Here is an 11,727-nt window from a genome sequence, read left to right as displayed (position 1 = left end):
GACAATTGCACGCTCCCTCAAAATTTGAGACATCTGTGGCATTGTTGTGTGACAAAACTTCATATTTTAAGAGTGGCCTTTTATTGTCCTTAGCACAAGATGCACCTGTGTAATGATCATGCCGTTTAATCAGCTTCTTGATATGCCACATTTGTGCACAACATTTGAGAGAAATAAGCTTTTTGTGCGTATGGAACATTTATGGGATATTTTTTTGCGACCAATGAAACATGGGACCAACACTTTACATGTTGCATTGATGTTTTTGTTCAGTATAGCTACAGTACTTCCCTCTATTTACTGTAGCAAGCGGGAGCTAAGGACACGGTGACCCGTGTTGCTGTGCTGTTGGCTTGCAGCACAAACTCTCCCTAGCATTGACCAGTATAGACTATCCCGGTGACATCCAGAGGGTTACTATCAATAGCCTATTACAAGAAATGTATCGTGTAGGCTGCTATCAAGTGGGATGGAACAAATTAGAGATGGTGACCAATACTCCCAAGTTATTTCCACATCGATATAAACATCACTTTCCTTTATAACTAGCACAATGCTGCTGCTGTTGCCAGCATTAACTAGCTTGACTGACTGAACCGAATCCACCCTCGACTTTCCACTGCGCGACATACGTCATCCATGTGAGCACCAGGCGTGCCTGTATAGCCTCTCTTTCCATACTAACCTACTCTGTCTATTGAGTTCACTTTCACGGAGAAGGGTCGAGCTGCTGCTGAGAGGAGGATGATGTGGCGGCGGAGAGAATGTGCCTCTCTTATCTCTTCCCAGGTGAAACGCATTGAAAGAGAGACACTCGGGCGTAGAGCGCTAGTCTATAGCACCTCTTTGGCTATAGCTATTGTTGTCGAAAATAACAGACGACCAGCGAGAAAGCCAAGGGCGTAGTGAAATCACACATTTTGTCTAAAATTAGATGCTATTGCTGAAATTGAAATTAGGGGGGTTGACTTTTTAGTTAGTGTTAACCTACCCAAAGAGAATGACTGACATTGGCAGGGACAACTTTATTATTTTAGTAGGCTGTAGCCTGTCACATCCCTCTTCCTGCATGTATGTGTGTGTGTCTTTCACACATAATCGCCAAACCATCTCATTCCACTCCCCAACTGTCTGATATTATAACCTTCATTTGAACAAGGATAAAAGGCCAGTTGCCAAGTAGGCTAGGCTCCTTTCCAGATCCTGTATTGTGTAATGTTTCCTCTCTTTACTAAGCTAACAACCTATTAGACTGAATATTTTCTCTTTCAAAATAAATAGATAAAATAAAATTGAATTTGTCACAACAGGTGTAGACTAACAGTGAAATGCTTACTTACAGGTCCTTCCCAACAATGCAGAAAACCGAAACAGAAATAGTAAAAAATAATAACACAAGGAATAAGTACACAATGAGTAACGATAACTTGGCTATATACACAGGGTACAGGTACCGAGTCGATGTGCAGGGGTATGAGGTAATTGAGGTAGATAGGTACATATCGGTAGGGATAGATAATATCAGTAACAGCAGAGTATGTGATGAGACAAAACCACCCTTGCTGTCTTTGCCTTGCCTGGCTTCCCTCTCTCCACTGGGATTCTCTGCCTCTGACCCTATTACGTGAACTGAGTCACTGGCTTACTAGTGCTCTTCCATGATGTCCTTAGGAGGGGTGTGTCGTGGCAGTTTTTTGTTGTTGTTGCTATACTTATTAACTTGAGTGGATTGAGTCACTGATGTGATCTTCCTGTCTGGTCTTGTGCCCCCTCAGACTTGTGCGTTGGAGCAGATCTTCGATGGCTATACTCAGCCTTGTCTCAGGGTAGTAAGTTGGTGGTCTGTTGATATCCATCTGGTGGTGTGGAAGCTGTGCTTTGGTAAAGTGGGTGGGGTTATACCCCGGACAGGGCCAACCAGGAAGGATATCGTCAGACAAGGCCACAGTGGCCCCGATCCACCTTATCTCAGCCTCCAGTATCTATGCTGCAAAAGTCTATGTGCCAGGGGTCTAGGGTCAGTCTGTCCTATCTGGTGAAATGATCCTGTCTTATCTGGTGTCCTGTGTGATCTTAAGTATGCTCCCTCTAATTCTCCAATATCTCTCTCTCCCCTCCCAGAGGACCTGTGCCCTAGGACCATGCCTCAGGACTACCTGGCCTGATGACTCCTGACTGTCCCAGTCCCCAGTCAAACTTGTTATGCTGCTGCTCCAGTTTCAACTGTTCTGCCTGCGTTCTTTGGCTGTCCAAAGTTCTACCTGGAGTTCTACCTGGAACCAAAAAGTGTTCTTCAAAGGGTTCTCCAATGGGGACAGCCGAAGATAGATAGCACCTTTTTTTCTTAGAGTGTAGTCTTAGAATCTCCACCCGGCACAGCCAGAAGAGGATTGACCACACCTCAGAGCCTGGTTCCTCTCTAGGTTCCTGCCTTTCTAGGGAGTTTTCCTAGCCACCGAGCATCTACATCTGCATCGCTTGCTGTTTGAGGTTTTAGGCTGGGTTTCTGTATAAGCACGTTGTGACATCTGCTGATGTAAAACAGGCTTTATACAGTTGAAGTCGGAAGTTTACATACACTTAGGATGGAGTCATTAAAACTCATTTTTCAACCACTCCACAAATTTCTTGTTAACAAACTATAGTTTTGGCAAGTCGGTTAACATCTACTTTGTGCATGACACAAGTCATTTTTCCAACAATTGTTTACAGACAGATTATTTCACTTATAATTCACTGTATCACAATTCCAGTGGGTCAGAAGGAGACGCGTTCTGTATCCTAGAGATTAACGTACTTTGGTGCGAAAAGTGCAAATCAATCCCAGAACAACAGCAAAGGACCTTGTGAAGATGCTGGAGGATCAGGTACAAAAGTATCTATATCCACAGTAAAACAAGTCCTATATTGACATAACCTGAAAGGCTGCTCAGCAAGGAAGAAGCCACTGCTCCAAAACCTCCATTAAAAAGCCAGACTATGGTTTGCAACTGCACATGGGGACAAAGATCATACTTTTTGGAGAAATGTCTTCTGGTCTGATGAAACAAAAATAGAACTGTTTGGCCATAATGACCATCGTTAAGTTTGGAGAATAAAGGGGAACGCTTGCAAGCCGAAGAACACCCTCCCAACCGTGAAGCACGGGGGTGGCAGCATCATGTTGTGGGGGTGCTTTGCTGCAGGAGGGACTGGTGCACTTCACAAAATAGATGGCATCATGAGGTAGGAAAATTATGTGGATATATTGAAGCAACATCTCAAGACATCAGTCAGGAAGTTAAAGCTTGGTCGCAAATGGGTCTTCCAAATGGACAATGACACCAAGCATACTTCCAAAGTTGTGGCAAAATGGCTTAAGGACAACAAAGTCAAAGTATTGGAGTGGCCATCACAAAGCCCTGACCTCAATACTATAGAACATTTGTGGGCAGAACTGAAAAAGCATGTGCGAGCAAGGAGGCCTACAAACCTGACTCAGTTACACCAGCTCTGTCAGGAGTAATGGGCCAAATTTCACCCAACTTATTGTGGGAAGCTTGTGGAAGGCTACCCAAAACGTTTGACCCAAGTTAAACAATTTAAAAGCAATGCTACCAATCACTAATTGAGTGTATGTAAACTTCTGACCCACTGGGAATGTGATGAAAGAAATTAAAGCTGAAATAAATCATTCTCTCTACTATTATTCTGGCATTTCACATTATTCAAATAAAGTGGTGATCCTAACTGACCTAAGACAGGGAATTTTTACTAGGATTAAATGTCAGGAATTGTGAAAAACTGAGTTTAAATGTATTTGGCTAAGGTGTATGTAAACTTCCGACTTCAACTGTAAATACATTTGATTGATTGATTGACAAAAGAGATTAGTGCAAAAAGGGTCATTGCAGATATTCTGGATAGCTATTGGTTAACTATTTAATTAACAATGTAGGAGTCTTATACCTTGGGGGTAGAAGCTGTTCAGGATCCTGTTGGTTCCACACTTGGTGCATTGCTACCGCTTGCCATGCAGAGTCAAAGGGAACAGTCTGACTCGGATGGTTGGAATCTTTGACAATTTTTAGGGCCTTCCTCCGACACCGCCTGGTATAAAGGTCCTGGATGGCAAGGAGCTCGGCCCCAGTGATGTACTGAGCCGTATGCATATCATCTGTAGTGCCTTGCTGTTGGAGGCCAAGCAGTTGCCATACCAAGCGGTGATGCAGCCAGTCAAGATGCTCTCAATGGTGTAACTGTATAACTTTTTGAGGATCTAAGGGACCCTGACAAATCTTTTCAGCCAACTGAGGGGGAAGAGGGATTGCCGTGCCCTCTGCGTGACTGTGTTGATGTGTTTGAACCATGACAGTTCCTTAGTGATGTGGACACACAGGAACTTGAAGCTCTCAACCTGTTCCACAACAACCTAGTTGATGTGCCTACTACATACTGTATCTATTTTACCAGGTGAGTTCACATTCTAATGTTCCATCTGCAGGTTATGTACACTACCCTCTTAACTACATTATTATGGTGAGCTCATGTCCACCAGTAGGGGCGTCATGCACCCCAAAAATCTGAGGGGGCACTAAGTACGTGTGGATGGCTGGGGGTCATTTGGAAGGATTTTTCTAACACCTGAAACAGATTTTTTCCTGCAATCTAGAGCAATAATCATTACGCTTAATTCTATGTACAAATATTATGTATATTTTTCTGCATACCTCTTGAGCTGTTTCTATCCTCCTGACTGGTGTTTTTTTTTTTTTTAAGAAACCAGCTATGCTTTTCTGCATCTCTGCTAAAATCTGTGTAAAATATTGAAAGGAATGTGAGTCCTATTCGTTTCATTTAGTTGTTGCTTGCTTTTCTAAAGTCTACCAACCTTGCTAGCTGGTATGCCAGCTAAGATAGACAAGCTAGCTACTGTAACTTGATTGATAGCCTGAAATGGCTTCCTGGTAGCTAGTTATGAGGTTGGGAGATTCAAATCAAATGTTATTGGTCATATACATATGGTTGGCAGATGTTAATGCAAGAGTAGCAAAATGCTTATGCTTCTAGTTCCGACCATGCAGTAATATCTAACAAGTAATCTAACAATTTCACAACAATTACCTTATACACACAAGTGTAAAGATATGAATATGTACATATAAATATATGGATGAGCGATGGCCGAACGGCATAGGCAAGATGCAGTAGATGGTATAGAGTACAGTATACACATATGAGATGAGTAATGTAGGGTATGTAAACATTATATAAAGTGTCATTTTTTAAAGTGACTAGTGATACATTTATTACATCCATTTTTGTATTATTAAGTGGCTAGAGATTTGAGTCAGTATGTTGGCAGCAGCCACTCAATGTTAGTGATGGCTGTTTAAAGGTCTGATGGCCTTGAGATAGAAGCTGTTTTTCAGTCTCTCGGTCCCAGCTTTGATGCACCTGTACTGACCTCGCCTTCTGGATGATAGCGGGGTGAACAGGCAGTGGCTCGAGTGGTTGTTGTCCTTGGTGATCTTTTTGGCCTTCCTGTGACATCGGGTGGTGTAGGTGTCATGGAGAGCAGGTAGGACCCCAGTGATGCGTTGTGCAGACCTCACTACCCTCTGGAGAGCCTTACGGTTGTGGGCGGAGCAGTTGCCGTACCAGGCGGTGATACAGCCCGACAGGATGCTCTCGATTGTGCATCTGTAAAAGTTTGTGAGTGTTTTTGGTGACAAGCCAAATTTCTTAAGCCTCCTGAGGTTGAAGAGGCGCTGTTGCGCCTTCTTCACACCGCTGCCTGTGTGGGTGGACCATTTCAGTTTGTCTGTGATGTGTACGCCGAGGAACTTAAAACTTTCCACCTTCTCCACTAGTGTCCTGTCGATGTGGATCGGGGGGTGCTCCCTCTGCTGTTTCCTGAAGTCCACGATCATCTCCTTTGTTTTGTTGACGTTGAGTGTGAGGTTATTTTCCTGACACCACACTCCGAGGGCCCTTACCTCCTCCCTGTAGGCCGTCTCGTCGTTGTTGGTAATCAAGCCTACCACTGTAGTGTCGTCTGCAAACTTGATGATTGAGTTGGAGGCATGCATGGCCACGCAGTCATGGGTGAACAGGGAGTACAGGAGAGGGGTGAGAACACACGCTTGTGGGGCCCCAGTGTTGAGGATCAGCGGGGTGGAGATGTTGTTTCCTACCCTCACCACCTGGGGGTGTCCCGTCAAAGTCCAGGACCCAGTTGCACAGGGCGGGGTCGAGTCGAGCTTAATGACGAGTTTGGAGGGTACTATGGTGTTAAATGCTGAGCTGTAGTTGATGAACAGCATTCTTACACAATTTGCTGACCGCCCCCAATGGGTATTCCTCTTGTCCAGATGGGTCCGGGCAGTGTGATTGCGATTGCGTCGTCTGTGGACCTATTGGGGCGGTAAGCAAATTGGAGTGGGTCTAGGGTGTCAGGTAGGGTGGAGGTGATATGATCCTTGACTAGTCTCTCAAAGCACTTCAGGATGACGGAAGTGAGTGCTACGGGGCGATAGTCGTTTAGCTCAGTTACCTTAGCTGTCTTGGGAACATGAACAATGGTGGCCCTCTTGAAGCATGTGGGAACAGCAGACTGGGATAGGGATTGATTGAATATGTACGTAAACACACCAGCCAGCTGGTCTGCGCATGCTCTGAGGACGCGGCTAGGGATGCCGTCTGGGCCGGCAGCCTTGCGAGGGTTAACACGTTTAAATGTTTTACTCACGTTGGCTGCGGTGAAGGAGAGCCCGCGTGTTTTGGTAGCGGGCCGTGTCGGTGGCACTGTATGGTCCTCAAAGCGAGCAAAGATGCGGTTTAGTTTCTCTGGGAGCTAGACATCGGGGTTCGCGACAGGGCTGGTTTTCTTTTTGTAGTCCGTGATTGACTGTAGACCCTGCCACATACCTCTCGTGTCTGAGCTGTTGAATTGCGACTCTACTTTGTCTCTATACTGACGCTTAGCTTGTTTGATTGCCTTGCGGAGGGAATAGCTACACTGTTTGTATTCTGTCATGTTTCTGGTCGCCTTGACCTGATTAAAAAGCAGTGGTTCGCGCTTTCAGTTTTGCGCGAATGCTGCCATCAATCCACTGTTTCTGGTTGGGGAAGGTTTTAATTGTCGCCGTGGGTACAACATCACCGATGCACTTGCTAATAAACTCTCTCACCGAATCAGTGTATTCATCAATGTTGTTGTTCGACGCTATCCGGAATGATTTGATACAGATTTGTGATACAGATTTTTCCAGCCGCTGTCGCGCATTCGATATGCTGATAAAATATAGGGAGGCTTGTTTTCAGATTTCAGATAAGGAACATATCTGGGCTAGCTAAAGCCAACTTCATAAAATTGCTAGGTGGCTAGTATTATTATTAAATCTGAAGGGGTACGTGCCCCCAATGGGCATGACATCTCTGTCCCCCAGCACCTCTCTCTCTTCCCCCTTTCCACCACTATCTCTCTTTTCTCCCACTATCCACTCCACATACACACCTTTCTCTTTCAAGGCAAGCTGGCAAGGTCTTTACAGAACTGCTAGACTGGCATCAGATGCAGTGTGCTGACAGAGAACACCTCCCTGACTGCAACGCTCCACTCTGGTGTGTGTGCATGTGTGTGATCATATCAGATCCCAGAACCAAATCTTGCGTGTGCTGGCCAGTTGGTTACTTGATTTAATATATGATTAGATTCATGTTAACACTCTCTCACGCAAAATTAATAGACCATCAACAGAGTCTACTGTAGCTGTGTACAGGCAGGCAGGGAAATGAATCACTCCTAGTCACTAATCACTCCTACGAATACAGTACACTATTAAAAATAAGGGTGCCTTTTAGGGTCATAAAAAGCAAGCTTTTGAACCCTTTTTAGTTCTATAAAGCAACAATTGGCTTGCTAGACTCAATATTTCATAATCAAACGGAAAGTTGAGTTTCAGTGAGTACGGGTTTTCCTTTTCTATATAAACTCAGCAAAAAAAGATACGTCCCTTTTTCAGGACCCTGTCTTTCAAAGATCATTCGTAAAAATCCAAATAACTTCACAGATCTTCATTGTAAAGGGTTTAAACACCATTTCCCATCCTTGTTCAATGAACCATAAACAATTAATGAACATGCACCTGTGGAACGGTCGTTAAAACACTAACAGCTTACAGACGGTAGGCAATTAAGGTCACAGTTATGAAAACTTAGGACACTAAAGAGGCCTTTCTACTGACTCTGAAAAACACCAAAAGAAAGATGCCCAGGGTCCCTGCTCATCTGTGTGAACGTGCCTGTTACGTACCCCAGTTTCTGTGTTGTGGTTTTGTTTGTATTTGTGTGTTTCAGGATGGCTACCTGAAATTCCCCCAAGCAGCTGATTGGCCCCATTGCTAATTGGAGAGCTGACCACGCCCCCTCGTCAGGATACAGCTGTATCCCATTACAGACTCCTTCTCCAGCTATTTAAGCCAGTGTTCTGTTGCTCAGAGGGGAGATGATTAGTGTGTCCTGTGTTGGTTGTGGTTAAGAGAGCTGAGGGTTAGATCATATGTTGGTTTTTTCGCAGAAAGAGATTTGGTATGTACTATGTTAGTTGTTGCTGAGAGAGCTGATTGTTATGTTCTGTGTTAGTTTGTTGCTCAGAGAGAGCTTCTTTAATGTCCTGAGGTTTTTTTCTCAGGTTTTTGTTGTGAAGTAGTTTGTATTATTCTGTTTCATTTTTTCCCAGGTGGGAAGGGGAAGGCACCTAAGGAGTACTTAGGCAAGAGGCCTGCGGGCATACATATACCCGTAGTATGTACTATGTATATGCACACTAGGTAAGACCTGGGCGACCATCCCCTGTATTTTGGTTAGCGCACCAGGTGGTGCTAAATTAGGTAAGTCGTGGGTAAGCAGGTAAGGCAGGAGAGGGGGCTTTGACATTTACTTTCTTTGCTTTGGTTCTGTCCAGCCCTTTTCCCCAAATTTACCGTGTGAAGGAATAAATAAATTCCCAGTAAACGGTAAATTCTCTGCTTAAGTCATCCTTACTCGCACTTAGTCCCATACATCTTTCACTCCATTGGGGAGTTGAGTTGTAGCGGGGTGTTGCGCTCACTCTTCCTAGAGGTGTACATAACAGTGCCTTAGGCATACTGCACTGAGGCATGAGGACTGCAGCTGTGACCAGGGCAATAAATTGCAATGTCTGTACTGTGAGACGCCTAAGACAGCGCTACAAAGAGACAGGACAGACAGCTGATCATCCACAGTGGCAGACCACGTGTAACAACACCTGCACAGGATCAGTACATCCGAACATCACACCTGTGGGACAGGTACAGGATGGCAACAACAACTGCCCGAGTTACACCAGGAACGCACAATCCCTCCATCGGTGCTCAATACTGTCCGTGAGAGGCTGGACTGAGAGCTTGTAGGACTGTTGTAAGGCAGTTCCTCACCAGACATCACCGGCAACAACGTCGCCTATGGGCACAAACCCACCGTTGCTGGACCAGACAGGACTGGCAAAAAGTGCTCTTCACTGACGAGTCGCGGTTTTGTCTCACTAGGGGGGATGGTCGGATTCACGTTTATCGATGAAGGAATGAGTGTTACACCGAGACCTGCACTCTGGAGCAGGATCGATTTGGAGGAGGAGGGTCCATCATGGTCTGGGGCCATGTGTCACAGCATCATCGGACTCTGCTTGTTGTCCTTGCAGGAAATCTCAACTCTGTGCACTACAGGGAATACACCCTCCTCCCTCATGTGGTACACTTCCTGCAGGTTCATCCTGACATGACCCTCCAACATGACAATGCCACCAGCCATACTGCTCGTTCTGTGCCTGATTTCCTGCAAGACAGGAATGTCAGTGTTCTGCCATGGTCAGCGACGAGCTCGGATCTCAATCCCATTAAGCACGTCTGGGACCTGTTGGATCGGAGGGTGAGGGCTAGGGCCTTTTCCCCCCAGAAATGTCTGGGAACTTGCAGGTGCCTTGGTGGAAGAGTGGGGTAACATCTCACAGTAAGAACAGGCAAATCTGGTGCAGTCCATGAGGAGGAAATGCACTGCAGTACTTAGTGCAGCTGGTGGCCACACCAGATACCGACTGTTACTTTTGATTTTGACCCTCCCTTTGTTCAGGGACACATTATTCAATTTCTGTTAGTCACATGTCTGTGGAACTTGTACAGTTTGTCTCAGTTGTTGAATCTTGATATGTTCATACAAATATTTAGACATGTTAAGTTTGCTGAAAATAAACGCAGTTGACAGTGAGAGGACGTTTAGCACAATGTCTTTGAAAAAGGTAGATAAACTTGAATCTATTCTCTTCAGGCTATATCTTGCATATTCTTCTCTGTTCATAATTTCAAACAGTTTGCCTATACGCCATCAGGTGTCCAACAGTTCATAATTTCTCACAGTAACAAGAGGAACCAGTTTGTGAAACAATGTCTACATCCCAAATGGCACCCTATTCCCTGTATAGCACACTACTTTTGACCAGGGCCCATAGCCGCTATGTAGGGAATAAACTCAGGAAAAAAGGGATGTTTAAGGCGTCCGCATGCTTCCCAACCGAAACAGTTCGGTGGAGTTTGCATATATTATGATGTCATTTTGTTAAGTTTTTGTTAGTTTTGGATTTCATTTAGCGGTTTTTCTGCTGTTCGGGCACACGGAATTTTTTCTGGAGGCAAGGTGAAGTTCTGAGCCTAAGTCTGCCCCTTCGTCGGTGATTTGTCACACATATAAGGCCCTCCCCCACCCTTCTTTCGGAAAAGCTGACCACGACTCCATTTTTGTTGCTTCCAGCCTACAGACAGAAACTAAAACAAGAAGCTCCCACGCTCAGGTCTGTTCAACGCTGGTCCGACCAATCTGATTCCACGCTTCAAGACTGCTTCGATCACGTAGATTGGGATATGTTCCGCATTGCGTCCAACAACAACATTGACGAATACGCTGATTCGGTGAGCGAGTTCATTAGAAAGTGCATCGGTGATGTCGTACCCACAGCAACTATTAAAACATTCCCAAACCAGAAACCGTGGATTGATGGCAGCATTCGCACGAAACTGAAAGAGCGAACCACTGCTTTTAACCAGTGAAAGGTGACCGGAAACATGACCGAATACAGTGTAGTTATTCCCTCCGCAAGGCAATCAAACAAGCTAAGCGTCAGTATAGAGTAAAGTAGAGTTGCAATTCAACAGCTCAGACACAAGAGGTATGTGGCAGGGTCTACAGTCAATCACGGATTACAAAAGGAAAACCAGCCCCGTCGCGGACCAGGATGTCTTGCTCCCAGACAGACTAAATAACTTCTTTGCTCGCTTTGAGGACAATACAGTGCCACTGACACGGCCCGCTACCAAAACCTGCGGGCTCTCCTTCACTGCAGCCGACATGAGTAAAACATTTAAACGTGTTAACCCTCGCAGGGCTGCAGCCCCAGACGGCATCCCCAGCCGTGTCTTCAGAGCATGCGCAGACCAGCTGGCTGGTGTGTTTACGGACATATTCAATCAATCCTTATCCCYGTCTGCTGTTCCCACATGCTTCAAGAGGGCCACCATTGTTCCTGTTCCCAAGAAAGCTAAGGTAACTGAGCTAAACGACTACCGCCCCGTAGCACTCACTTCCGTCATCATGAAGTGCTTTGAGGGACTAGTCAAGGACCATATCACCTCCACCCTACCTGACACCCTAGACCCACTCCAATTTGCTTACCGC

This window comes from Salvelinus sp. IW2-2015, linkage group LG8 (assembly GCF_002910315.2).
Source record: "Salvelinus sp. IW2-2015 linkage group LG8, ASM291031v2, whole genome shotgun sequence".
Classification (NCBI taxonomy): Eukaryota; Metazoa; Chordata; class Actinopteri; order Salmoniformes; family Salmonidae; genus Salvelinus; species Salvelinus sp. IW2-2015.
This window is presented reverse-complemented; position numbering follows the sequence as displayed.